The following is a 25796-nucleotide window of genomic DNA, read 5'->3' as shown; positions in this document are numbered from 1 at the left end:
AAAATTTTTTGAATAATAAACAAATGGAGGAAACATATAGAAAATAACACAATATTTCCAGGGTTTATGGATTTTATACAACTTGACTTACACTGAGAGGCAGATATTCCAGAGTGGACTGGGACAGACCAGCAATTTCAAGGGGGCACCTGTTGTTGTGTATTTTAGAGTTGTTCCATGCCTTGTGTTTTTGCAAAGTAGTTAGATATTGAGAAAGGTTCATTTCTAGCAAGACTTACCTGTACATTTTTGTCATCATGAGATAGTCTGAACACACAAATAGACATAAATAGTCCATCTCAGATAATAAGAAAGTGGGATGTGGATGGGTGGATGACTGTTATTTGTCTAATTATAAAAATACATCCCCCTTTATTTCCTAGGAGAAAGTGAATGGTTACCTAAGGGAGGTGGCATGAGTAACCACCCAGGAATGGCAATGGGATGAGGGTGGGAATACTTCAAGTAGCAATGAACACTAAATTTGAGACCTTGGAATAATTCAATTTGTTCTAGTATAAGTACTGAAATGTGTCTGGGCTGACTGGAGGGCAGATGCTAACCAATGCAGGTGTTAAATTTCAAGCCAGAAAGATGCTTTAAAGATCATTTACCAAAGTTTATATAATTCACAGAGAATGATCTGAGACCAACAAACATCCATTAACTCACTCAAGACCAAACAGGAGATAAACCAGGACTGAAGGCAGCATCTCCCTAAACCTAATGAAATAATCCAGAGAACTCCACAGTGTACTGTAAAGGCACATCAGTGTGAATTCTGAAAACTGGCTTTCACTTAAGATTTCATTTTGTAAGAAGTTTTTAATTTTGTTTTAATCTTCAGTTAAAAGGTAGAGTGAACTAAATTGTTTTCAGTGTTGTTTTTCTATTTTTTTTAGCTACATTTCTAAGAAATTGCCATCAGGACATTATTGTACATAAGAGGTATAAAAAATTAGGAGGCGGAACCCTATATATGCCAGGTCCTAATTAGGTGTTTTTATTTTAAGTTTTGTTTTTATACCTTTAGTTTCAAAAACTTACTTTCTAGGTCTTTGTGGCTGTCTCTGAAAAGAATTGAAATATGGAAAGTATTTTCTAAATACATTTTTATTTAATGGAAATTTTACTGTCTAAACTATAATAAAATGTAAAGGAAGTTGCTTTAAAATAGAAGCCTATGTAGGTTAGAATTTTTTCTAAGGGCTAAATTTGCACTTAATGTTGACCCTCAGAAAGTAGATCATGCAACATCCATTGTGTGTGTTCGAGCTCTGTGAACACAAACAAACGTGTTCGGCACTGGAATGACTTTGCATGGGTTCAGTCTACATTGTTCCCTGCACTTAAGTCTAGCTTGCATTCTATGCCGATGGCCATCAGTGCTTGAAACATTTTAACCTAGATAGACTAATATGGTTTGCAATACTCTCTTGACCTTTATGTTTTCAAATTTCATATAAATCCTGATTGGTATTAGCACTGATTTTCTACCCTGACCCAGAACACACAGATGTATGAACTTTAAAGGACCACTTTGTCTAGTTCTCAAATTTAGAAACTTACTTTTTCAATCTCCTATTATTTTTACATGTTTTTAAATAATTTTTTGAACGATTTTACTTTTTTTTTAAGGAAATGATCAGAAATATACATGGCAACTAAAGTAAAGACATTTTTCACTGACTTTTCTAAACTTGTAAATCTCCAATGGATTTCCTCTATTTCTCCTTCTTGTCCCAAAGTACTCTTGCAAGGTGGTATTGCTCCCAAATCCAATGTAAATAAGGAGGCAAACTTTGCTGAAGCCACTAAGGAACACAAATTGGGTGCACACATAGCATGAGAATTCTATTAAATTATGTCCTCAAAAAAACAAGTAAAACAAATATGATCTATCTGTCAATGTACTTTAAAAAGTGACTCCATTTTCCTCCTCAAATGTAAATTTAGGCTGGTAAGTAGTTGGATAAAAGTCAAGGTTCAAAGTCAAAGTGATTTCCCTAACAGCTACATATGTTTTTTCCACAATTTTCCCAGTTGGAGAACTGTATTTACTGTTCCACATCTCTACACTGTCTAAGGGTTTTCTATTACATTACCTTGTGTGCCTCATATAACTTACTAATGACAAGTACTTGCCATCCCATCTGGGAAATTAAGGCCCACAGAGGTTATGTGACTTGGCTAAGACCATACAACTGTGGAGGTCATATGTGTCTTCTTTTTTAACCCTCCTCTCCACTACTGTTATCAAGTTATGCTGCAATTCCCTGAATGGCTTCCAAATAAGAATATAATCAAAATCTAGAGATATGAGAGACCTTGACAGCCTAAATCAGAAGGCTTAAAGATAAAACAGATATCCTGAGTGTTTCAATTATTCTCACTGAAACCTCCACATTAAGGCTCAGAGCCAGCGAATGTGATTCCTTGGTCATCTTTTGACTTTTACTCCCAATGCCTTCACAGCACAGCTGGGGTCTGTTCACCATGATCCCTTTCGAGAACACCCACTGCTCTACCATTAGGTCTAAATCCTACTGGCTTATGTGTTTAACTGCTTCTAAATCACAAATTGATAAGTCAACACTGTTTGCTTCCAGATTACATTATGCAGTGCCTCTTCTAAATAGGTAGCTGTAGTTGTTTTCTAACAAAAATTCAAAACAGAATCACCTTATACTCCTTGATTTTAGAGAATTAAAATAATCCAGCATGACCTTTCTCACTGTTTTGGAGTGTTGCTTCAGATTGTTGTATTTTAAATGCTATAAACTATCATCATCATTTTTCTGAGGCCCACTAGGTCTCTCTCCAGAGTGTCTATCTTAGGAGAATGTTAATGATCAAATTTAAACTCTCTCCCATGATGTTTAAATCTTATTTTAACATATACTATCTCCAATATTGATGTTGATACTTTCCCTTTCCTGGATCCTAATAATTCCCCCATAGCATAGATTTGTGATAAGGCAAAAATGCATGCTCACTATGAACACATGAAAGAATGTCTACAATGACAGTTGGTGTGATGTTTCCCTCCTGTTATCACTTACTCTTTCCTTAGTTCCTCCTTAAGCTCATTTGGGTTCTTCCATCTCAAGACACTAGTGCTTTTGATAAAGGCATAAGACTTCAAAGTTCTCCTGAGAGTATATATGATTTTGTTTTTAAAGATCCCTTAAAGCGTTAGGTAAGAGTTATGCAACACATATTTATAGCATTCTAGGATCAATTCATCACTTAATGATTGGCTGTATGCCCTAAATCAACAACTATCAGACAGCTCCTTGGTTTGTAAGATTCACATCTTTTTGTTAATATAATGGCTATTATGTCTGCTGATTTCTTTGATTCAAAGCAATCTTGTGCACAGTGGTAGAACAACTTTTCAAAGAAAGAAAATTGACATCTTGTTAGGAGATATGATATTGTATACTGGCCCAACACTTATGTAAGGTGTAGTTTTCCCATTTAGCATTCATTTGCTTATCCTCAGGAATGAAATGACTTATTTAAATTCCATTGCATGACTGTCTTCAAGCACTGTTTATATTTATTTTAAGAGAGGGCCCCAAAAAGCCAAACTTGATATCCTGAATTGCACCAGCACAATTTAATACAATATGTTTACATTTAAAACATTTACATCTATAATTGCAAATCTTATTTTAAGCATAACTTTATAAAATATTTTTTATAATATATGTTTTAGAACCATTATATGTATCTGTCTGTTTAGTAGCAAACTTATAATAAATTATACATTATAGCAAACATAATAAATTATATATTATACCAGAGTAAATTCTTTTGAAAGCTAAAAAGGAAAAAGTCATAATTCATGTTTAAAATATGCTGCTAATTCATTACTCTCAAATAAGAAAGCCAATAGCCATTACATCAAATTTAATTATTTCAAGTTTATATTCATTTGATATTCACATAAAATTCATTACTTTTAAATGTAGCAATGAAGTTGAATTTTTGACACTGAGCATTTGAAAACTTGTTTTTGACAACAAGCCTGATATTTTGAGTATGGGTTGGGAGGGGAAAGCATTAAAATTACCCAAGAAACATGTTACAATCATTACAAAAGTATGAAAATAAAATGTGTTTTACTCTAATGCTTTAGCCACAGGTATTGCCTACAAATGTTAGTGTAGTCAGTGCCTAAAATGTTCTGGTTATTTTATTTTCTTTGAGGATGGAGTTTGAAGGTACATTAAGTGAGGCTAGAAAAATTCAAAACCATCTACATTACCCATCATGACAAAACAGAGCAGGAAACTGAGGGGGAGCTTACGCCTGAATGTGCAGATAAAAGATCTTGAGATTGTTTCATTCCCTTTGACTTTTTGCACTTTAAAAATCACTTGAAAAAAAAAAATCACTTGCTAATATTTAGCACATTTGTTCGTGAATTTAAAAATAGATAAACTTTTTCACATATCTAGTTTGAGACTAGATGGGAAATAATGAGTTCAATGAAAGTACATCATTTATTAAATTATCTAACTGGTTTTAATAGTTGGACAGGTTAAACCTTTTATTTCCCTGTTTGGGCAACTGTTGCTCAAGAAAACTGTAAACAGTAATGTCTGTGGAGAATATGCTCCCCTGTTGTAGGCTACAGTGTGGATGGATGATGTGCTTCGTGATGCTGATGGTGGACACAGAGCCTCGGTGGGCTGAGGGAATGTTACTGTGGTGGAGTGGACAGAGTCACTGTTTGGACAGTGTGCTGGAGAACATGGTACATGTGGAATTCCACTCTTGCAGGAACTGTAGTCCCCATCAGTTAATATTTTTACATGTCATATATTTTAATCTGTTTTTTCCTCTGATCAATTTCCTTTCCCTGACTCTCCTCTCAATTCATGTCTAACTATCTTGGATTCCTGTCCTCACAGTTTCCAAAACTATGCCCCTTGCAAGTACTCCACAATACTGAGTAAATTCTGAGAAAACTGAAGAACAAAAAGTTATCTTCATTTAGGTATGTATGATGTTCAAAAAAGATTTTGAACGTATTGTCATATTTATCAACAGTTTTTGATAAACCACTGAAAATACAGGACATTACAACATGTAAAATGATTTCATTTCACATTTAACAAATTACCTTGGAAACTTAATTCATGTTTTATAATGAAGAAGAAATTTGTTTTGAGATAATTCCAATTAAAACCTACAAAAAGGAATTCTAGGGTCAGGAACACAGTGTATAGACTTAATGCTAGACATGGAATTACTAGCATTTTGCTTATGAATCACAAAAAGGTATGTTTTTTAGAAAAAGTGCTTCCATTTCAAAATTCAGATTGACTTTTCTTTTATTGGATAAAATTCCCAGAAAATTATTCAGTTCATAAATGCACTTTGATTTTACCAATACAGCTCTAGTTATTTCAATAATGTGGGACTGGTGGGAAAGAATTTATAATTCTATAATGGATAAAAAACATTTTATATATATATATATATACATATACATATATATGTATATATGCATATATATGTATATGTATATATATATATATATGTATGTATTCTAACTCCAGAAAAGGAGTAAAATAATAATGACTGACCTCATGAAAACTATGCACACATCAAGTGTTAAAATTGATGGTTTCTTCCCTTTAGACCTTATTTTTATTTTCCACTTTTGGTCACATTTTAAAATTCAATATAAACTTTCTATCTGGCACCTAAACCTGGCATATGTGAAAAAGTGCCACAGAGCAGATCCCTTAACAGTAGGTTACCCCATTAATTAATATAAAACAATAAGTGAGATGTGTTTTTCCAGTTTACTGTGAGGAGGTGCTTTGGCAACTTCTGGTAATAAATATTCAATGAAATACATGTTAATTTAGTAGTGTGTCTCTCATCCACCATTGTGGTGCTGTGTAGCTACTGCTCCTTACATATGGCCCATTTTCACTTCCAAACCTGTTTTGAATAGTCAGCCAAAATACTATTTCTTTTATCATGTAGCAAAACTGTAATGTCCTTCTTGATTTATTGCTGTAAGTTTGCCTAATGATTTTACTATGCTCCAGGTAACCTTATCTATGCATATGATAGTTATGGATGTACTCAAAGGATCCTAGGGTTCTTTTTCCAAAATCATCTCTCTTTTCTATCATTGTGCACATAAAAAAATGCCACTATGCAATAATTTTTGTGTTTTTGCTTTGCCTGTGCTCAGAATAATATGTGCCATTACTAAAAGAATGACAGGTTACAGGGTTGAGAGTGTAGCTCACCATCAGAGAACTTGCCTAGACATTGGGTCAGATCCCCTGCACTGGAGTTGGGGTGGAGATTGCATGTTAAGCAAATGTTCTAGTTCAGACCAGGAAAGAAGGGGTTAATCATCATGTCAAGAAAAATCAACTGATTTACTTATTACACCATTCATCAGAGTAACTGTGAGTTATTCTCAGACTCAGCTTGACAATTAATCTGACTCACCAGTGCATTAGCCAACAAAGCCTGGATCAAAATCATCCAATTTCCTTTATTAAGGCTCTTTCATTTGCATGCTCCTTTATCATAAAAATAATAAATATTCTGGCCATCTTTTCTTTGGGGTTTTTTTCATTTCTATATACCTAACAAAACTACCTACCATTAAAATTGAAACTACTATGGATAAGAAATAAAATAATAATGAAATAAAATTTATAGCTGCTTCCTTGTAGCTTGGTCTGTATTTGTCCTATTGCACGTTACTTTGTCTGAATCCCTTCTGTAATGCATATTCATATTTATTGCAAGGCTTTCGTTCTCCTGAACATTGTTTATATTTTTAATATGTGTTCTATATGCCATGAACAATCTTTCCAGTACTATCCTGTTTGCAAAAGCAGTATTTTATTTAGATGGGATCACTGTAAATTATCTTCAATCCCAGACCCTTCTGGACTGGAATCAATGTCAAGAAGGGCCTCTTTATTGGTGAAGGTTGAGCTGAGAGTTATGCTCTGCCGAGGCTTCACAGGCACAAGTTCATCTAATTTAATATTTTCATTTTTGACCAAAATTGTCTTATCCATGTTTTCTTCACTGTGCCTTGCAACAACAGCATCAAATACATCTAATTTTGGTGGCAAGGTTCCACTTTCAAATAGATATTTGGTTAGATAAGAGACACCAATATTAGCTAGGAATGAGGTAACCATGGACAGTATTTTAAAAGGGAACCTCTGATTATATATACCATTCTTATCAGAGTAATAACCGGGATAGAAGATCAAGGGCTGAAGGTACAAGTATGGTTCCCCTCCAGCTATTCTCAGGAAAAATCCAGAGATGTAACCTGCCACAGCTCCGTACGTGTTGGTTCCCTTGATGAAGAGCATGCAGAGTAGCTGAGGGAAGATGATGATGTAGACGAGGTCAGAGCTGAGGTACCACAGCTCGTACACCATCTTCGTCAGCAAGGCCATGGACATTGCAGAGGCTCTGAACACAAACACTGTGATTTGCATGACCCAAACAATTTATTTGTCTGATGCCTGTAAGAAATTGCACCAATCTGTTTACTCACTTTGGTGAAGACAAGACACATTTTTACTATTTACAACTTGTCTAAAGAAGCTCCTAGGACAAACCAAACCTAACCTACAATACCTGAAGCCCATGATCTTGTTGACTTCCCAGGTGTTTGAGGGTGGGGTTTCTGTGTATCATATACATGAAGCTAGACCACCACATCCTGTGGCTGAATGCACAGTGAAGAAATAAGATGAGGTCATGTGATATCATCCAGGAGTAATGAGGCAAGGGGGCATTTTGCTTGTATACATTAGGGAATAGTCTTGGTGTGGCACTGAGAGAGCTGGGCCTATCTTTACTTCCTCTCTTTGTAGGAGCACTACCATCCATAAGGCTAACCATCTTCAGGTGCCATAAAAAAGGACTTTTCCATGACATTTCCTTGGTAAAAATCAGTGGGACTGTTTTGTTAACTCTGACCTAGAAAACACAGAGGCCAAGCTCATTAGGAAAGAAAGAGTCTCCAGAGGTGTTTTGGGTTCCTCAGGGACTACAAAAGAATGCTATTCTGCAAACACTTGATTCAGTAAAGAAAATTACATTGAGAGGATATTTTAAGACCAAGGTAGACCTGGGAGTTCAAATGGAGAGCGGTTCAGAGTTTACACAAAGATGCATGAAATAACTTAGAGTCCTTCTCCCCACCAGTGTTCTTCCGTCTCCTGCTGTGCTTAATCAGACTAGATGGTTTACTAAGATATTTTGGGATGCAGAAATCTTTTGTCAGAAGACAAGAAATTTAATTATGGCAACATGATGAAATCTCTTGGGAAATATTGACTTGTTCCTTCCAGTATTAACATGAATGATAAAATGTATCAGTAATATGCATTTTAGCACATATAAGATCAATGTTATCTAAACTAGTATGTTTAATCAAATTTTATGGAATATAGAATTACAGAAGATATAATTAACATAGAATACTATATATTAATAAAGAATATAGAATACTAATATTAATATAGAATACAAATTAAACATTCCTTATCTAAAATGCCTTGGACCAGCAGTGGTTTGGATTTCAGGCACTTTTGGATTTTGGAATATCCACTTACATAATGAGATATCTTTGGGATGGGACTCAAGTTTAAAAAAGAAATTAATTTAAGTTTCATGTATGCCTTCTACACATAGGCTGAAATGCAATATTTTTTAATAATTTTGTGAATAAAACAAAGTTTTGCAGTGTGAAATTTCTCCCTTGTAACAACATGTCAATTATCAAAAAGTTTTGGATTCTGGAGCATTTCAAATTTCACATTTTGGTTTAAGGATGCTCAATCTGAACTTGGAAGGATAAGATAACTTGAAACACAGGTTTGTCTTAGAATATATAGCTTCTTTACTGCATAGGTTGAATTCAAGAAATCTATAAACATACATATTCCACATACACATTAAGTATAGTGAACAGCAGTAATAGCAACAATAATAAATTACAAATTAAAAGAAAAAAAAAAAAAACCTGTTCTTACATTTTGCCTGAAGGAAAGCTGGTAGATGTTCTGAGCAAACATTGAACTTGCTGACAAGATGGAAGAATCAGCTGAAGACATAACAGCAGCAGAAACAGCACCAAGGCCAAAGAAAGAAATGTACATGGGGCAGAGATACTGCAGAACAATCGGTAAAATCATGTCTGCTTCTTCATTTGTTTTGGGATCTGGAAACCCATATGCAGTCTGGTTCCAGTCTGTAGAGTAGAAATGACAAGCAAAACAACCAAGAGGCAAATTTTCTCTATCCATCTGGGTCATGATGTTTACTATATAGTTTTGAAACCAATTTAGAATCACAAAGCCTGCTTAGGTGGAAAGTCCTTGTGATGACCCTGTGAAAGTTTCTTACTAAATGTTCTGGCTAAAAGGTATTGGTTATAGTCAGTCATTCATAAAAACTGCCTACTATACAATAATGAGATACATATCCCTTTTCTATGATGTGATATTTTATCATATGGAATCAAAGAAAACACATGCTCTTCAACTGAACCACAGAATTTTCTCTTGATCTTTTCCTTAGAGCCTAATTATCCCTGTGCAAGAGATAACAGCATGGCCATTGTTACCCATCATTTTCCTGTATGTAAGCTTGATTTAGGAGCTATCTTGACATTATATTTCTGATTTCATTCCATCTTGTGTAGAATTTTACTTACAAGAAGCAGTAGACATGCTAGACTAAAGACCATTTTTATTGAATAAAAATTATATTCATAGCTGGGGTTGTGGCTCAGTGGTAGGGCACTTATCTAGCATGGGTGAGGCACTGGGTTTGATTCTCAGTACCACACAGAAATCAAGCAATCAGTAAATAAAATAAAAGTCCATCAAAAACTAAAAATATATTAAAGAATTGTATTCATAAAACTGAGATTTTTCAAGAGGATTTTGAAACTTGAAGCATACGTTTGTCTTAGAATATATAACTTCTTTACTGCTTAGTTATAGGATGTGTTGAAGAATACAAGGAACCTGTAAACACATATTGATATAATTTCTTTTTTATTTGCTTATGTTCCTTAATTTCATGATGATAAGGTAGTTTCCAGCCCCCTTTTCTTCCCCCCATTTTCCATTATGATTAGCATTAAGGCCATGCTTACATCATGCCAACTCTAAAGCCTTAACAGAGATGGCATGATATCAGAAATAACTGCCACAGTAAACCCACTGCAGAAAAAAAATGCCTTTGTGCTGTTTTGGTCAGTCTGTTTTCCTACCACCCTCCAAATAATGTCCAGATCTGTCTTCTGCTTATGAAATAAATCTTTTTTTTTTTTTCAAAAGGCAGACACTGCATAGCTTCTTCATCAGTGATCTTTTCTGTCTTTTTGAATGTTCATTTATGTCATGAACCAATAACTGGAATAAAAACAGTATGCTATGAACCACGACTGCTCTTTCAAAAATTAAATAATCCAATAAATAGCTCTTGAATTGAAAGTCATAGTCACTGTGTGAGCATCACCCTGGGTTATCTTTAAACAACACAATGGGATAAAAAGCAAACTCTTTTCTAAACTGTTTTAGTTATCTCTACTTAGGTAACTCCTTTGAATTGGGTTAATGTGATGTGTTTTAATTAAATGCTCTTAAGAGTTGTATTATAATCACTTTTAGAATAGTCAGAAGTATGAATCTAAAATATGGAAAACGCTGAACATGTGAACATCTCCATCGCTATCATTATGTTAGTTATGGTCTGAAGTTTATGCCCCCCTAGTTTATTTCAATTCTAACCCCAAAGAGTTGAGATTAGGACCTTGAACGATGAGTAGTTCATGAAGGCAAAGTTCTCCTGTGTGATATGATCAATATGCTTATAAAAGAGGCTCAAAAGAGCTTGTTTCCCTCTCCCACCATATAAGGAACATAAGAGTCAGGAGTGAATAAGTTCAATGGAATTAAAGGTGAGAGTTTAGAAGTGTTTCACATAAAAGCTAACAGGGAAATAAACATTTCCTCTCTCTCTTTCTCTCTCTTTTTTCTTTTATCATTTAGTTTCTTAGTTCATCTTAATCCATATACATACTGACTTATTTCTCCAAGAAAAAAAGAAATCATTGAACAAATTATTGAAATTATAAAGCCAGACTCTCAAGTTCAGAGTGGTCTGTGGGTAGTCATGATGAGGACATGTAAATTTCTCCTAAGCTGGTGGCTCTCAACTTTGGCTTAGCTTTGATTCACCAAGAGGGCTACAACAAAACACTGGAGTCTGGCTCTATCTTTGATTATTAAAATAAATACCCTGGGAATAGACCAGAAGTAGATGCTTTGTAAAAAGTCCCTCTCCATTTCCTAGGTAAGGTCAGTGTGTACCATGGTTGAGAACAGCTGTGGACAGAAGTGGACGCAATTGATAATATAACAAAATTGGGGATGTTTGTCAATGGAGTAAGCAATCAAAAAACATGCAGATCAATTAACTACAACACAATTTGCTGAACACCATGCAAAGGCATATATGGAACCATGAATGAAGAAGCATTTACTATGTGAGGGTAAGAGGGAAGCAAAACAGGGAAGGCAATGGGTGAGGAAACTGAAAAATTAACTGGCAATGATGGTGAATCTGCAAGAGATTTACCTGTTGATGCTCCAATGGCCCCAATGAGTATGACTGGCAGAGCCATCACCAGGCACCCAAAAGTTGCCAGGAAGGACAGTACTTGAGCATAGGTGGCTGAGGATGAAGAGAGGACCCTCTGGAAGTATGCCTGTCATGGGATTCCACCCAGAATCTGCATGAGAACCCCAGGGATTCAGAGTGAATTGAAGGAAATTGACGTTCATTATTATTTTTAAATAAGAGGTTTATAACAATTGCATTTAGAATAGTCAGAAGTAGGGTCAGAAATCTCAGCTGCTATGATTATGTTTGCAGTCATATGAAGTTTGTCATCCTCCATGTGTCTACTGAAATTCTAATCTCCAAGGTGATGGAATTAGGTATTAGGCAGGGACCTCTGGGAATCAATTAGGTTATAGGGTAAAGCCCTCATGAATCCCTTCTACCATGTGAGAACACAACAAGAAGTTCTTTTCTACGAGAGCTTGGTCTTCACTAGACACTAAATCTGCTAGTACTTAGATCTTGCAATTGCCCATCTCCAGAACTGTGAAAAATATATTTCTGTTGTTTCTTAGCCATCAGCTTTATGGTAATTGATTACAGCAGTCCAAGGGGACTAAGACAACATAATTGTCATATTTTTGATTGTGGAGAGTTTTCCAGATTTGTTTTCCTTTCCAATTACACAAGACCATCCTTGTTTTTCTTAAATGTACTGATTTAAGTTGCCTTAAAACTATCCAGAAGACCTCAGTTGGTTCTCATCTGGAATTTGAACTATAATAAATTTCATCAAAAAATGATTAAGAATCTGAAAGTATGAATTGAAATCAGAATCTATATAAACCAATAAATATTTGTAGACTCTAATCCTATACCAGATATGTAGTGGTTGTTATAGCACAAAGATGAAAAGGGCATGGTTCTTACTCTGGAATTTTCTTTCTTCTGGAAGAGTCAATGTATTATGGTGTTTGCAAAGTGCTCAAGAACATAGAGAATATAGTAGGGTGTCAGAGAGAATATTTGAATTTCATTTAGACTCATTTTTACCTTACAGCTAAGTTTGATATGGTGCTTTAATTAAATTACATAACATACTTGCTTACAGTATGTGTAAGCAATTGATGAATGCACTTTGGAGGTGAACTTATTATTCTTATTGAGGATATATAATAAAAAAAGTTCAGATACATAAAATAAAAGGACACGTTGAATGATAGCGCAGTTGGTTGCATAGCTTATTAAGAAGTCTGTATGGGAACCAAAATGAGAATTATTTGGAGGTGAAAGCTTGGTAAGGAGGAACAGCTGAAAAGTAATCAGGAAAACCTACAAGAATGGCATCTGAATCAGAACTTAAGCATTAAGATCCTAGTGTGATGGTATTCAGAGACAGAGCCTCTTGAGTGATAATTAAAGTTTGAGGGTGGAACCCTTATGAATTGGATTAGTGCCCTTTTAAGAAAGGGCCATGAAACTCCTTTTCCCTCTTTCCACCATGTGCGAGCCCAATGAGAAGTCAGCAACCTACAACTTGGAAGAGGGCCCTTGTAAGAACCCAACCATGCTGGCAACCTGAACTCAGATGTCCAAAACTGTGAAAATAAATTTGTCATAGAAAACTTAAGATGGATGGCATTTTAGGAAATGAGACTGGAGGACAGACAAGTGGGAAGACTGCTGGCAGGGAGAGCAGGAAAGACTAGAACCATAGATCAAGTGAGGGAGGTTATAGGTCTAATGCCATGCCTATGTAGGAACAGGAACTGGGAAAGATTGCCAGTATCCTTAGTAAGACTAAACCAGTTATTTTCATGTAGGAATTTATGAAAGACAACTAGACTATCAGAGACCATTGATGAGACATTTCAAGGCTTATTTGTATAATTCGTTCATCTCTTCATTCAACATTTAGTATTTTCTTTCGATTTATCTTACATTTGGAATCATGAATACGGCTTAGAGCTGGAAGAAACTTAGCAGTCACTGGATAAAATCTCTTATGTTAAAGATGAGTGGTCTGAGGATGTTAAAACTGTGGTGTAGGGGAAAGTACTCAGGACTTAAAGTAATTGCTTTAGTCCCTAGTTCAGACAGTGGTGTACTGGATGCCTACCTTTCTAAGATTCATCATCTCCTTATAGCCATAAACATACCTGCCATTCAGGTATAATTGCACACATAATGCACCATCCCTTACTTTTTCCATTCAAGTTATTAATTATCCCAGAAAAAATGAAGACCAAGGCATTGCTTAACAATCCCAAGGGAGAGAAGCCCTCTAATTCACTATTGAAAATAGAGTTTCCCCCAATTTTTCCTACCTCTTTCCTAGAAAATGCTTTGCTGGGAAAGACACACTCACTTTTTGAGTGTTGAGGCAATGCTAGAATTTGGAAAAGTGCCATCAACAAAACATCTTAACATACTGTTACTCCTGTAAAAAAGAGACACAAATAACCACTTTTCCCTTCATTTTAAAATAAAAAGTAACCTATTCCTTAAATCAAATAAAGTGTGATATTTTCATACATAACCTAATGAGTAAAGTCATAAAATCTGTTTTTATTTTTTCATTTTTCCTTTTTTCCCAGTCCGTAATCTGCCACGATGTCCTCCATGCTTCCTCTCACTTTCAACAGCTTTGCCTCAAGGTTCTGCCTGTTTTCAGGCTGCTCCAACTCCCAAAGGCATCTTTGGTATCTTTTCTGAAAGACACCTCCCATCCCAATTTAGGTCATGCACTTGGGGCCTATGGTGCCACTAATTTACTTACTCCATCATTCAAGATGGGATGAAAAATTTACTTTGGAATAAACAGGCTTTTAATAGCCTAATCCAAAATACAAGTTAAAACTTTCATACTGTTTAGCTCTCAGATCGGAGAAGGTCTCTGATGGAAGGTCAGGGATTCCTTAACTTATGTGATTCCACCACAACAGAAATGTGGACATACCATACATTGATAGCATGCATGCTGTCATCTAAAGACTTGATTGGTTCTCCAAGCTGACACCAGCAGCTCCACAGTCAGGACCTAGCACCAGCTTTCCAACAGAGAGCAGTCAACTCAGAAATGACCATGATGGGGCTCTAGCAATAAAATCAGTACATGGTGCTTATACAGAAAAGGCCAAGAGCCAGCAGGTAAATTTTTAAGGATAAATATGAAAATCTTGAAAATGTCTTTGATTGACAATTAGACTACATTCCTCAGGTCAGAGCATCACTTACCAATAACAGGAAACTATCAAGTCATGTGTAGATTTCATAGGATTCAGTGGTCCCCAGCCAGGGCTCCTGGTATTTGGCATGCACTGCAGTAAACCCAATGTCGGAGACCGCAGGATGTGACAAGGCAAAGGGAACACTGATCCACTGGAACAAAGAGCAACATTGGAGTCTTAGTCTATGATTCTTAACTTGATTAATACATTGCAATATTGATACACCTAGTTTATTTTTCGTGTAGGTGTCATGGCTCAGTAGTTCCCCTTATTCAGAGAAGAACCTAAAACAATATTCTCTGTGGGACATCATGAAACAGATTTAGAAAAACTGAAATAACTTATTATCTACTTCTGCCTGATCATGCCATGTCCTATAAACTATAGAAGCAGTCACCTGAAATCTTTGAGAAGAAAAAACTACATTGGAGACACACGGAGACACATACACACTTTTATGTTTTGTGTGAATTGGGGAAAGATATCCATCCATTAAGGTGACAAAGAAAGATTCAAATGAGAAATCTGTGGGTGAAACAAGTGTTGAAGAATGGGCCCAGTACTAATAGGGAGAAGAAAAAGGAATCAAAGGGGGAGATGGTCTGGAGGAAACCAGGCAAAGAGTAAAAGAGAACGTAGGCTCCTGGACTTACAATGGGGTCATACAACAAAAAACTTATCATAAGTTGAAAATGTTACAAAGCTGCATTGAATCCAACTAACCTACCAAGCGCCGTAGCTTCGCAACATGGTACACTCTAGAGTGTCAGTTGTTTCCCCATGTAACTATGTGACTGACAGGAGCTGTGGCTTACTGCCACTGCCCAACACCAGAGAGAGGATTGCATTGTGTATTAGGTAGCCAGGGAAAAGATCCAAAATCAAAATTTAAATTATGGTTTCTACTGAACATATTTCATTTATGCACCATAATCAAGTAAACAAAACAAAACAAAAACAAAAACAAACTAAAAAAATCCCTAAGTTCCCAAGTTCAGCCATTGAAAGTGGAAGACTAACAGTCTATGTTTTATGTGTGTGTGCATATGCCCACATCTGTTGGGTGACAAAGTTTGCTGGCATGGGAGTGACTTAGGGAAATGGGAGCAATAAAGACAGACACGTGGAGAGGACCTTGAACTGCAAGTTGAAAGATTTGTATTTTGTTTTGTATTCAAGTGGAAGCTCAAGGAATTGGTGTGTGCTTTATGTGGTACCAAGAAATTAACCCAGGGAACTGGGCACGGTGGCACATACCTGTAATATCAGCAGCCTGGGAGCTGAGGCAAGAAGATTTCGAGTTCAAAGCCAGACTCAGTAATTTAGCAAGGCACTAAGCAACTCAGTGAGACCCTATCTCTAGATCAAATATCTAAAGACAAAAAAGGCTGGGGATGTGTCTTGGTAGTTGAGTACCCCTAGGTTCAATCCCTGGTACCCACCTCCCCCAAAAGAATTAATCCAGAGGTGCTCTACCTCTGAGCTACATCCCCAGCCCTATTTTGTTTGTTTTTCTTACTTTATTTTGAGACAGAGTCTCACCAAGTTTCTGAGACTGGCCTTGAATTTGCAACTATCCTGCCTCACTCTCCCTGGGCACTGGCACTATAGGCAAGTGCTACAATGCCTGGCTAGAATTTCTTTGGAGTTAAAAAAAAAAAGGCAGTGGAATTTCCTCTGAATTTTAATACCCTAGATACTAAAAATAAATTTAGAGAAAGTAGTAGTATGGGAGTGCCACACGTGGTTTCAGTGGCCCCTAGATAAAGGTCTGAAGTCCAGCAGTGACATTGGGAATGGAAAGATACTGGCACTGAATAGGATAATGAAGAGAGTCAACAGAGGAAGGTCAGGGGGAGGTCAACAGAGAGGTCAGAGGAATCTGCAAATGAAATCTGAAATTTATAGCTTTGGAGTTCCAAGGTAATCATAAAAAACAAAAAATTGGAGAAATTGAGAAGAAAAGGTAGTTTAAATTATAAACTGATTAATTAATTGCATATGCATGTACAGCAATTAAAGCTTGGAAAATAAAGCATATTAGTCTCTTTCAGATAATTCAATAATGATTTCTTGTCAATTCTTATCTTCATTTCTTGTAGATTTAATTACATTTTGTACCGGAAAAACATTCTAATGTATATTCCTACATATATATGACCTACCAGTTTTATACCCGCATACTTGATTTATGTACCTGTGTATTTTAAGTGCTGGTCTCATGCAATGTAATGAGAAATTACATACATCATCCATGAATAGATTCATCCCCTGGGGCTGTGTTTCTTGGAATAACAAGTGCATCCATTATGAGAGCTGCCATTGCCAAACTAACCTCTCTTCTTTCCTTGTGAAAGAAGATTTACTTCTGTGTTCTCTGTTTTATGAAGATTATGATGACACTAAGTAAAAATCAGAATTTCTGCATCATCCACTTGATTTTGGCAATTTAAAAATAAAAAAGTGGAAGTCCTTGAGCAAATTAAATATTCTCAAATTCAATTAAAATATGACTGAATTACATTCCATGAAATGCAAATAAAATGTCCAGGAGAAAAAGAGGAAATATAATATTTTCTAGTGTATATAAATTTAAGGTTAAACTGTAAATCTAATTTTAGTTAAATCTTTTAAATTTTCCTCTGGGATATTATTACAAATGCTAGAAAATTGAAAAAACTATGTACGGGATTTATTCTTCATCTCTAAGTGTCCAGTGTAAAAACTAAAACAGAGCCAAAAGCTTTTTATTATAAGAACAATAAAGAAAAATGAGGAGAATGAAGAGTACTTGGACTCTCTTTCAGAAAATGAGTCATCTTCAGTGATGGTTGGCTCTGTCTTGAACCTTTGACCGGGGTTCTGTCCTTTGACCAGGGCTCTGTCCTTGCAGAGTCTACACCTGACATAATGTATGTGTTGATGATATCATGTACGTGAACCCTCAATGGCCCCTAGAAGAGTGGACATTCCATATCCTTTATGTTTCTTTTGATATGTCTTAGGGATGGATATTATTATACACATAATTAAAATCTCCCTGTTTTAAGATGTGAGTTTGCAAAGAATCAACATCGACTAGAATGTGTCTAAGATGTGCAGAGATGCTTTTAATGTAAGATGAATGGTATTCATATTTTATAATTACATAGTGCTCTTTCTTAATATAACAAACCTATATTACCTAATTTAATCCATGATTTAAGAATAGATTATATAATTCCTTATATAATTAAGCCCTTTCTTTGACCTTGATAGTAACCATTAATATTTGAAATCTACCATTTTTCCAAAAGGATATTTTCTAATAAAATATTCTTCCAATAGTATTTCCATGTTCTATGAACAGTCTAATAGCTAAACTAACACAAGGACAGGACAATATACTTGTTCAGGTTGCTACCAAAGCTTTAGTTTTCTTAACTGTGAAGAAAGTGTGATGTAATCAATTCTCAAGAGGGATCACACAAAAGTTTCCATCAAATCAGGTATGAAGAAAATGAAAACCTAGATCTTTTTAAGAATTAGTCATAGCACACACTTGTCTTTTAACATCTAACAATATAACTAGGGTTTTTATCTAATCATGGAAAAATACAAAATTTCAAATAGTGTGCAACTTGCTATGTATTACTCATTATGGAAAATACTAATTTCTTTGTTGAGGTGGTTTAGATAGAATACCACATTATCTTTTGTTTAAAAAAAAGAGAGAGAGAGAAGAGGAGGAGGAGGACCAGGAGGCAAATCTGAACGAGACTCCACTTACCAGTCCTACAAAAATGCAAAAGAGCTGAACAACATCTGTGTAGGCCACAGAGTAGAGACCACCCACCAGAGTGTACAGAGTGGCAATGACCGCAGACACAATGACCGAGGCATGCATGTCGACATCAGTGATCATGCTGATGGTGGCTCCTACCCAGAGGGGGAAAAAAAAAAGAAGAGAGACCCTGGTCATGGTGCTGGGGTGGCTTCTGCTTTCCGGCAAGTCTGTACTGAGAATTCTGTTGCAGCAGGTATGTTTCCCTGGTCATATAAAATATATTGGATGATCTTGGCTAACGTGAATTTTTTTTCAGTATAGGAACCATTTATTTATAAAACATTTGCAAAGACAACCTATCAATATACTAAAAGGTGATTAACTGTGATCAAATAGGGTTCATACTAGTAGTTTAAATAGTCTCACTATTAGGACATTATTTGATGTAAGACACTACATCAGATAAAAAGGGAAAACTCATAAATTCTATCACAAATTCTGAAAGGAATTTTGTTACTAGTTAAGCTGGTACTTCCAGTTCAAAGATCATCGTGAACAATTTAAGCTAAACTGTTTGGGGGGCCTTCTATTTAAAAAATAATACAAATAAAATATAAGAAAACAATTTTAGAACTTACCTTGCAGGAAAAAAAGTAAAGTGAAATTTTACACTGAGACCTTTGTATCTCATCAAACTGAGTGTATCTCTCTCTGTGTATATTCAGATATATGAGAGATACCTGAAACTCAATGTCACTGAACACTCTGAACTACTGAGACATTCAATTCCATTCTATGAATTCATGATTTCACCATCTGAAATTCTGACTTACTCATATGCAATATATGTACTCACATCCCTAAGGAAAAGAAAACTTTCTGCGAAGCTGATCACCCATTTCCACAATTTTACAATGATTATTCATTGACTATTTGGCACTTATTTTGCCCTGTGCTTGCCTGTTATAGCTGACAAATCCTCTAAGGTGTCCAAAATTAAAACAAATTTGTAGGAGAAAATCATATGATTGTAAAAACTTACCTATCAACTTTTTCTCCCTCAGAGTCAAGAAAGATCATTTTATTTTACTTTGCTTGTGGAACATACAAGTTCCACTCCTAAGATACCAATATACTGAAGAAAACTAATGTTGAATATCCTATTTTTAGGTAATTTTCATCATTAAATTTTAAATTCTTTCTTAGAATTCAAATTTATGTTTCTTTTATTTTATAACTTCTTTATTGTATTTGTTGGTACCTATGTTTCCACTGAAAATTTAATGGTATGGAAAATTTGGAGCAATTCTTGGACTGATGACTTCATAATTCACTTGTTGCTTCTTAACTCATTAGTTCCTTTTCCATTTTTCTCAAAACTATATTCCATCTTCTTCAAAGTAGTAATAATAGATATACTAGCATACATGAAACAAATCTGTGGTTTTTTTTATATCATCAATTGTAGCCAGCCATCTCACAATCTCCTCCTCCTCTTCCTCCTCCTCCTCCTCCTCCTTCTCTTACTCCTCCTCATCCTCATCCTCCTCTCCCTTAATTGGCATAACAGTATTTACAACCTACGGGGGATGAAATTCCATTATCCTAAACAGCAATTAAAATATTTTGACTCAAGATTCCAATATAAAGTTTTTTTGTGTGTTTTGGCCTTGATAATAATATAACATTATTCTCCTGAATAAAAAATCAATTAAAAGAAACATCTACTAAGGAGTCACAGGATGAAAGACAAAGGAGAGAGGTCAATTATTTATAAGTGACTTTAGGTAATTGTCTGAGTTATCACTTTATAGATATTTAAGAGGTTATTTTTTGCCCCTGAAATCCTATTCTTGATAGTGGAATTTTAGTTGCAACTCTTTGCCATTCTTCTTTGGGTGTCATGCTCCACTTTAATAACATGTGTAAGTTATCACCCTGTGAATATGAGAAGTTCAATTACCAGAAGAAAGATCACTGGGTTGAGATTTGCAGTCCTGGTAGATACCATCATATATTTATAACTCAGTGATCTTAAAGAAGTCACCTTCCTGTTTATCACTGATAAGATTGGGTTGAATTTTTTATCTAACATATTTTCTGAAGAATTATATCAATGGTAGTGAGTAAAACAAAGGTATACTTCCAGTTCTACTGAGAAATATACTCTACTTATGTAGTTACAAAATAAATACAATGTAAAGTTATGAAAAAACTTTCTTAATATTCTACTTCTCTTAGTAGTAGAAGTATACATTTAAAAGGTGTATACCAAACAGATAGTTTAAGATTCTCCTGTACTTTGCTCTCAGGACAAGATGGCAAGAATGCTGTCCTATCAACATTAGGCCAGGAGCTGCATAGTAATCAAGAATGGCACTAGAACTGGGCATGGTGACGCACACTTACATTCCCAGTGGTTCAGGAGGCTGAAGTAGGTGGATCAAGGGTTCAAAGCCAGCCTCAGCAAAACTGAAACACTAAGAAACTCAGTGAGACCCTGTATCTAAATAAAATACAAAATAGGACAGGGGATGTGGCTCAGTGACTGAGTGACCCTGAGTTCAATCCCTGGTAACTCCCACCAAATGGCACTAGAATTCTGCCGGATTCAAGAAACCAATTCAATAAACCACAGGATTTATCAATGTGAGATGTTTTACCAGGATGAAGATGTAAAAGAAGCCACATGAAGGCTTGGAGAATCTTTGATGACAGGGCGTTTCATGTTAAGAGAGCAGTGGACTTAACTATGAGACCTTGGACCTTGCCTCAAGAGCAAGGGACAAAATATGAGGAGGATAAATTCTACCTTGAAACAAATCCAAAAGAGGCTATTCAGGGTGAAAAAGAAAAACAGAGACAGGGAAGAAAAGGCAAAGATATTATCACACAGTTGACATCTGTGAATACAGTTGTCCTCAAAATATTTTGATGTAATTTGCTAAGGTTGTCTTTGAACTCATGGTCCTCCTGCCTCAGCATCCCAAGTCACTGGGAAAAAAGCTGTGCACCACAATGCCTGGTATAAATCTAACTCTTAGTTGTAGTGTGTGTACAAACAGGACCCTGAGGTTTAAAATCCCCATCTTTTTTGAAAAAATATTTTTTAGTCATCAATGGACCTTTATTTTCTTTATTTATGTGCAGTGATGAGAATCAAACCCAGTGCCTCATGCAAGCTAGGCAAGCACTCTACTGCTGAGCCACAACATCACCCCACAACTTTTTATATTGGTCATTAAGCATGCCTCTGTTTTCTTAAGTGAGAAATTATCCTTTGAAGTTGCCCATACACATTCTTAAAAAAAAAAAAAACCAAAAAACTCTAGAACAAATGCAGATTTCTTTTATGAGGGGTAAAACCATAGAGACACATGGAATATTACCTCACAGCAGTATACAGGAAATATCCTATAAAATTAGTAAGGTTTGAGTATGTACCCTATCTCCCCTCTTTTGCCCTGAGGAAGAGTTGGTTTCACTTACATTTGACTCTCCCAACAATAGTTAAAGGCAATCTGTGAGTTGTGACACACTTCCCACACACACTTCCCACACACACTTCACACACACACACACATACACACACACTCACACACATACATACCTACCTCCCTGCCTCAAAGCTTATTTAATTTAGGCTACACATAAAAAAGTAAGCTAGATGATTGGCGGCTCTGCAAAGGGAAGGCCCAGATCTGTGCTGTATCCCAGAATATTGAACAGTACCTGGCACCTAGTAGGACATCAAAATATATCTGTTCAATGCATATATGAACATAAATAACTGACTTCCCTATAGAATACTGTGTTCAGTTGGATGCACCATTTAAAAGTGAGATTTCCAATCTGTGAAACTACAAAAAGGCCTGAAGACTGACAGTTCAGGAAAATGCCATATGAGAAATAGTGAAGATACAAAATGTTTGTGACTTCCCAGGTGTTATGGTTTAGCTAGTAAGTGTCCCCTAAAAGTTCATGTGTGAGACAGGGCAAGTTATGAGAGCCTTAACCTAACTAGTGCATCAATCCACTGATACGGATTAATTGGCTGGTAACTGTAGGCAGGTAGGGTGTGGCTGGAGGAGGTGGCTCCCTCTGAGTTTGCCCTTAGGGTTTATATTCTGTCTTGGTGAGGGGAGTTCTCTCTCTCTCTCTCTCTCTCTCTCTCTCTCTCTCTCTCTATCTCTCTCTGCTTCCCTCCTCCATACCCTTCTGTGGTAATGTTCTCTACTCTGATGAGTTGTTCAAAAATCAACTCAAATAGACTATTGATTGCCTTTGTCTTCTCGAGGTCTGTGCACCTTGCTCAAGCAGCTGGTCACTAATAGCAGCCTCCCAGAAAGAGATTATCTCCTCTCAGCTGCAGCCTGAGTAAGGATCAGGATGATCACTTGGCAGTTTCTTAATACAACCAAACATACACCCATCATTGAAACCAACAAATCTCACTCCTAGCTACTTATTCTAGAGAAATAAGGTCTTAGGCTCACACAAAAGCCTACACATGAATGTTCAGATAGCTGTCTTTGTAATCACCCCAAAATGGAAACAAATTCCCAAGTTCTTCAACTGTTGAATGTAAAACAAATGGTGATACATTCAGACCAGTACCAGGCAGCAATAAAAAGGAACAAATTACTGATAAGTGTAACATCTTGAATAAATCCTAAAGGCACTGTGCTGAGTGAAAGAAAATAATCTCAAAAGTTTACTTGCTGTTTTTATTAATGTCTGTTCAAAACTATTGTAAAGAAGAATAAACCATGTTTGCCAGGGATTATACAAGTGATGGGCATGTGGCTACAATGGTGGATTGTGGTGCAGTTTGGGCAATAACAACTTTTTCTGTAACTGTATTATGCTGCTCTTTGCATGCATCTCAATGTACATTGGAACTCAAACAACTGTACGCCAAAAGGAAAGTTCATCTACAGTAGGTCAATTGGGGGGAAAAAAGGAGAAGAAGACAATAGTTTTCAAAAATGTTAATTTTATAAAGGACCAAGAAAGTCTGTGGAAATGTCCAGGTAAAGGAGGCTGAAGATACATGACTAATGCAAAGGACAAAACCCACAGTAAAGGGAAAAAATGATATAATGTCCTTTATAGGAACAGACAGAAATATAGCCCTGACGTTTCAGTTCTAAACTTTCTTAAAACCTGGAAAATGTTGATTAGTGATCTTGACTTCTGTTCCAATTATCCTTTTTTACATTAATTAGTTGATTCCCTTAAGTACCCATGTATACATAAATTATGTCCTCTCATATTAAATGCAATGTATTTGTGGACATAAGGCAGAAGAAATTCCTCTTTTCCTTTAAGACTGTTGAATACGTCATGCCAAAACATTTATCCACTCTTTTTTAAGAGAATTTACTATCATAAATGTATTAAAAATTCTGGTGGCTCTTAGTTTTCTAAATAATCATTTGAGATTATTTTTCTAATCCCACAGGAAAGTTCACACAGTGCAGAATGTGCAGCTTTGTGAACATTTTTTCAAACAGTCTCACTATTGAGAGATCTTTGTTTTGCAAGTTGGAAAACTCTTCTTCCCACAACGTTCTATACACTGACCAAGTAACAGGAAATCCCACTGCTAATTGACTCATTTACCAAAAGGAATTTATTGACTCACTGATCATAGATGGACATGGACTGCACCTTCACGCCTCTGTGGTGGTCTTTATCCTGCCTTATTTCTCTTAGAAATTTTGTCTTCAGTCTGTCTTCTACTGTAGTGGCAAATGTATGCTAGTGCAATCAGAGCTGCTGTGTTTCTTCAACCATATCCAAAGGACAAAAAACATTATGTCTAAATCAAAACATTAAAAGAAGTCCTGCACCTCACTGTCTGTATACCTTACAGCATGTGTTATCCCTGAACCAACAACAGCTAAACACACACTGTAGAAGACAAAAGACAATATCAGGGAGGACACCATCATATCTCTCTGCAGGAATAATCCTTTCTCTTAGTTGACACTTCCTTTTCCTGGAAAAGTAATCAGCTACCATTTATTTGATCCCTACTCTGTGCTGCCTCTTTGCATTCTTTGGACCATTTCAAACTACAGGGAACTGAGTTGTCTTTCTGGGTTCCCTTAGTTGATGGGAGTGTAAGGGAAACATCAGTGGAAGGTCAGGGTGACAGCCAAGCCTTGAGCAGTAGAGCAGGAGGGCTTCTGGGGAACTGGAGGCCCACCAGGACGCAGCAGCAGCTCTGACAGCTCCAAGGCCAATCTCATGGTGTGCCTGGGGAGGGAGGGTCCTGGCTGTCTCTTGGTGCAGGTTCTCCAGGTGCTTAGTGCCAGCACCCTGGCACAGTGTCTGTTTTCTACCACATCCTTGTCAGTACAGGGCCACCGCTGGGCAGTGCTACCCAGAGAGACGTGCCTGCTTGAGGGAAGGTCCCACTTCCTACCCGAGGCTGGGGCTGAGCTGACAATATATGCCAAAGAAAGCCCTCCCAGCACCTGGCTGTGCCAGAGGCCTTGGAGGCGGTCTGCGCACAGCCAGCAGATTGGCAGGCGCCCTTCCAGGCCCCTGTCGCGTGCAGCCCTCTCACTACCCTGTCTTGAAAAGCTGCTCTGATGGGAACCCGAGCATCGGGGGTCCACACGGTCTGGCCACGATGAGGCAGCCACAGGACTCACACCAACGGTGTTTGTGTCCAGGCAGGAGGCCCGATCCTGCCTCACCCTGAGTCCGCCAGCTGAGCTGACAGCCAGGCAGGCGGGGCATCCCGGGGAACCGCCCCCGAAGGCAGAGGTGGAAGTGGAAGCACGGGGAGCCGTCTCCACGGAGACAGGAGGGGAGGGGCCTAGCCCAGGGCGCGAACTTGACCCGCAGTGGCGCCTGGTCGCAGTCAGGCGGTGGGTCTTCGGATTGCTGGCAGGTCCCTGCGGGCAGCGTGGAAGGTGAGCGGGCGGGAGCGGCCACGGACCCTGCGCCAGGCCTGGGGACGGGGTGGGACCCGGGAGGGCGCCGCCGCCGCCTTCGCAGGCTCGGTCCACGCTGCCTGTTCCTCAGGCCCGCCTGGTGACCTCCGCACCGACGGCCGCCCGTCCCGCTGTCCTCCTTGTCCCAAGGGCGGGTCCTCTGCGTGGACTCCGCTCACAGCCGGGTGTGGTCTC

The 25796-nt window shown here is 37.1% G+C and overlaps 1 pseudogene; it reads right to left on the bottom strand.

The window, feature by feature from the left end:
* Positions 1 to 6905: 6905 nt before the first annotated feature.
* On the bottom strand, positions 6906 to 25404 carry LOC124973760 (high affinity choline transporter 1-like; annotated as a pseudogene).
* Positions 25405 to 25796: the final 392 nt, after the last annotated feature.

The sequence above is a fragment of the Sciurus carolinensis genome, unplaced genomic scaffold (assembly GCF_902686445.1).
Source record: "Sciurus carolinensis unplaced genomic scaffold, mSciCar1.2, whole genome shotgun sequence".
Classification (NCBI taxonomy): domain Eukaryota; kingdom Metazoa; phylum Chordata; class Mammalia; order Rodentia; family Sciuridae; genus Sciurus; species Sciurus carolinensis.
This window is presented reverse-complemented; position numbering and strand designations above follow the sequence as displayed.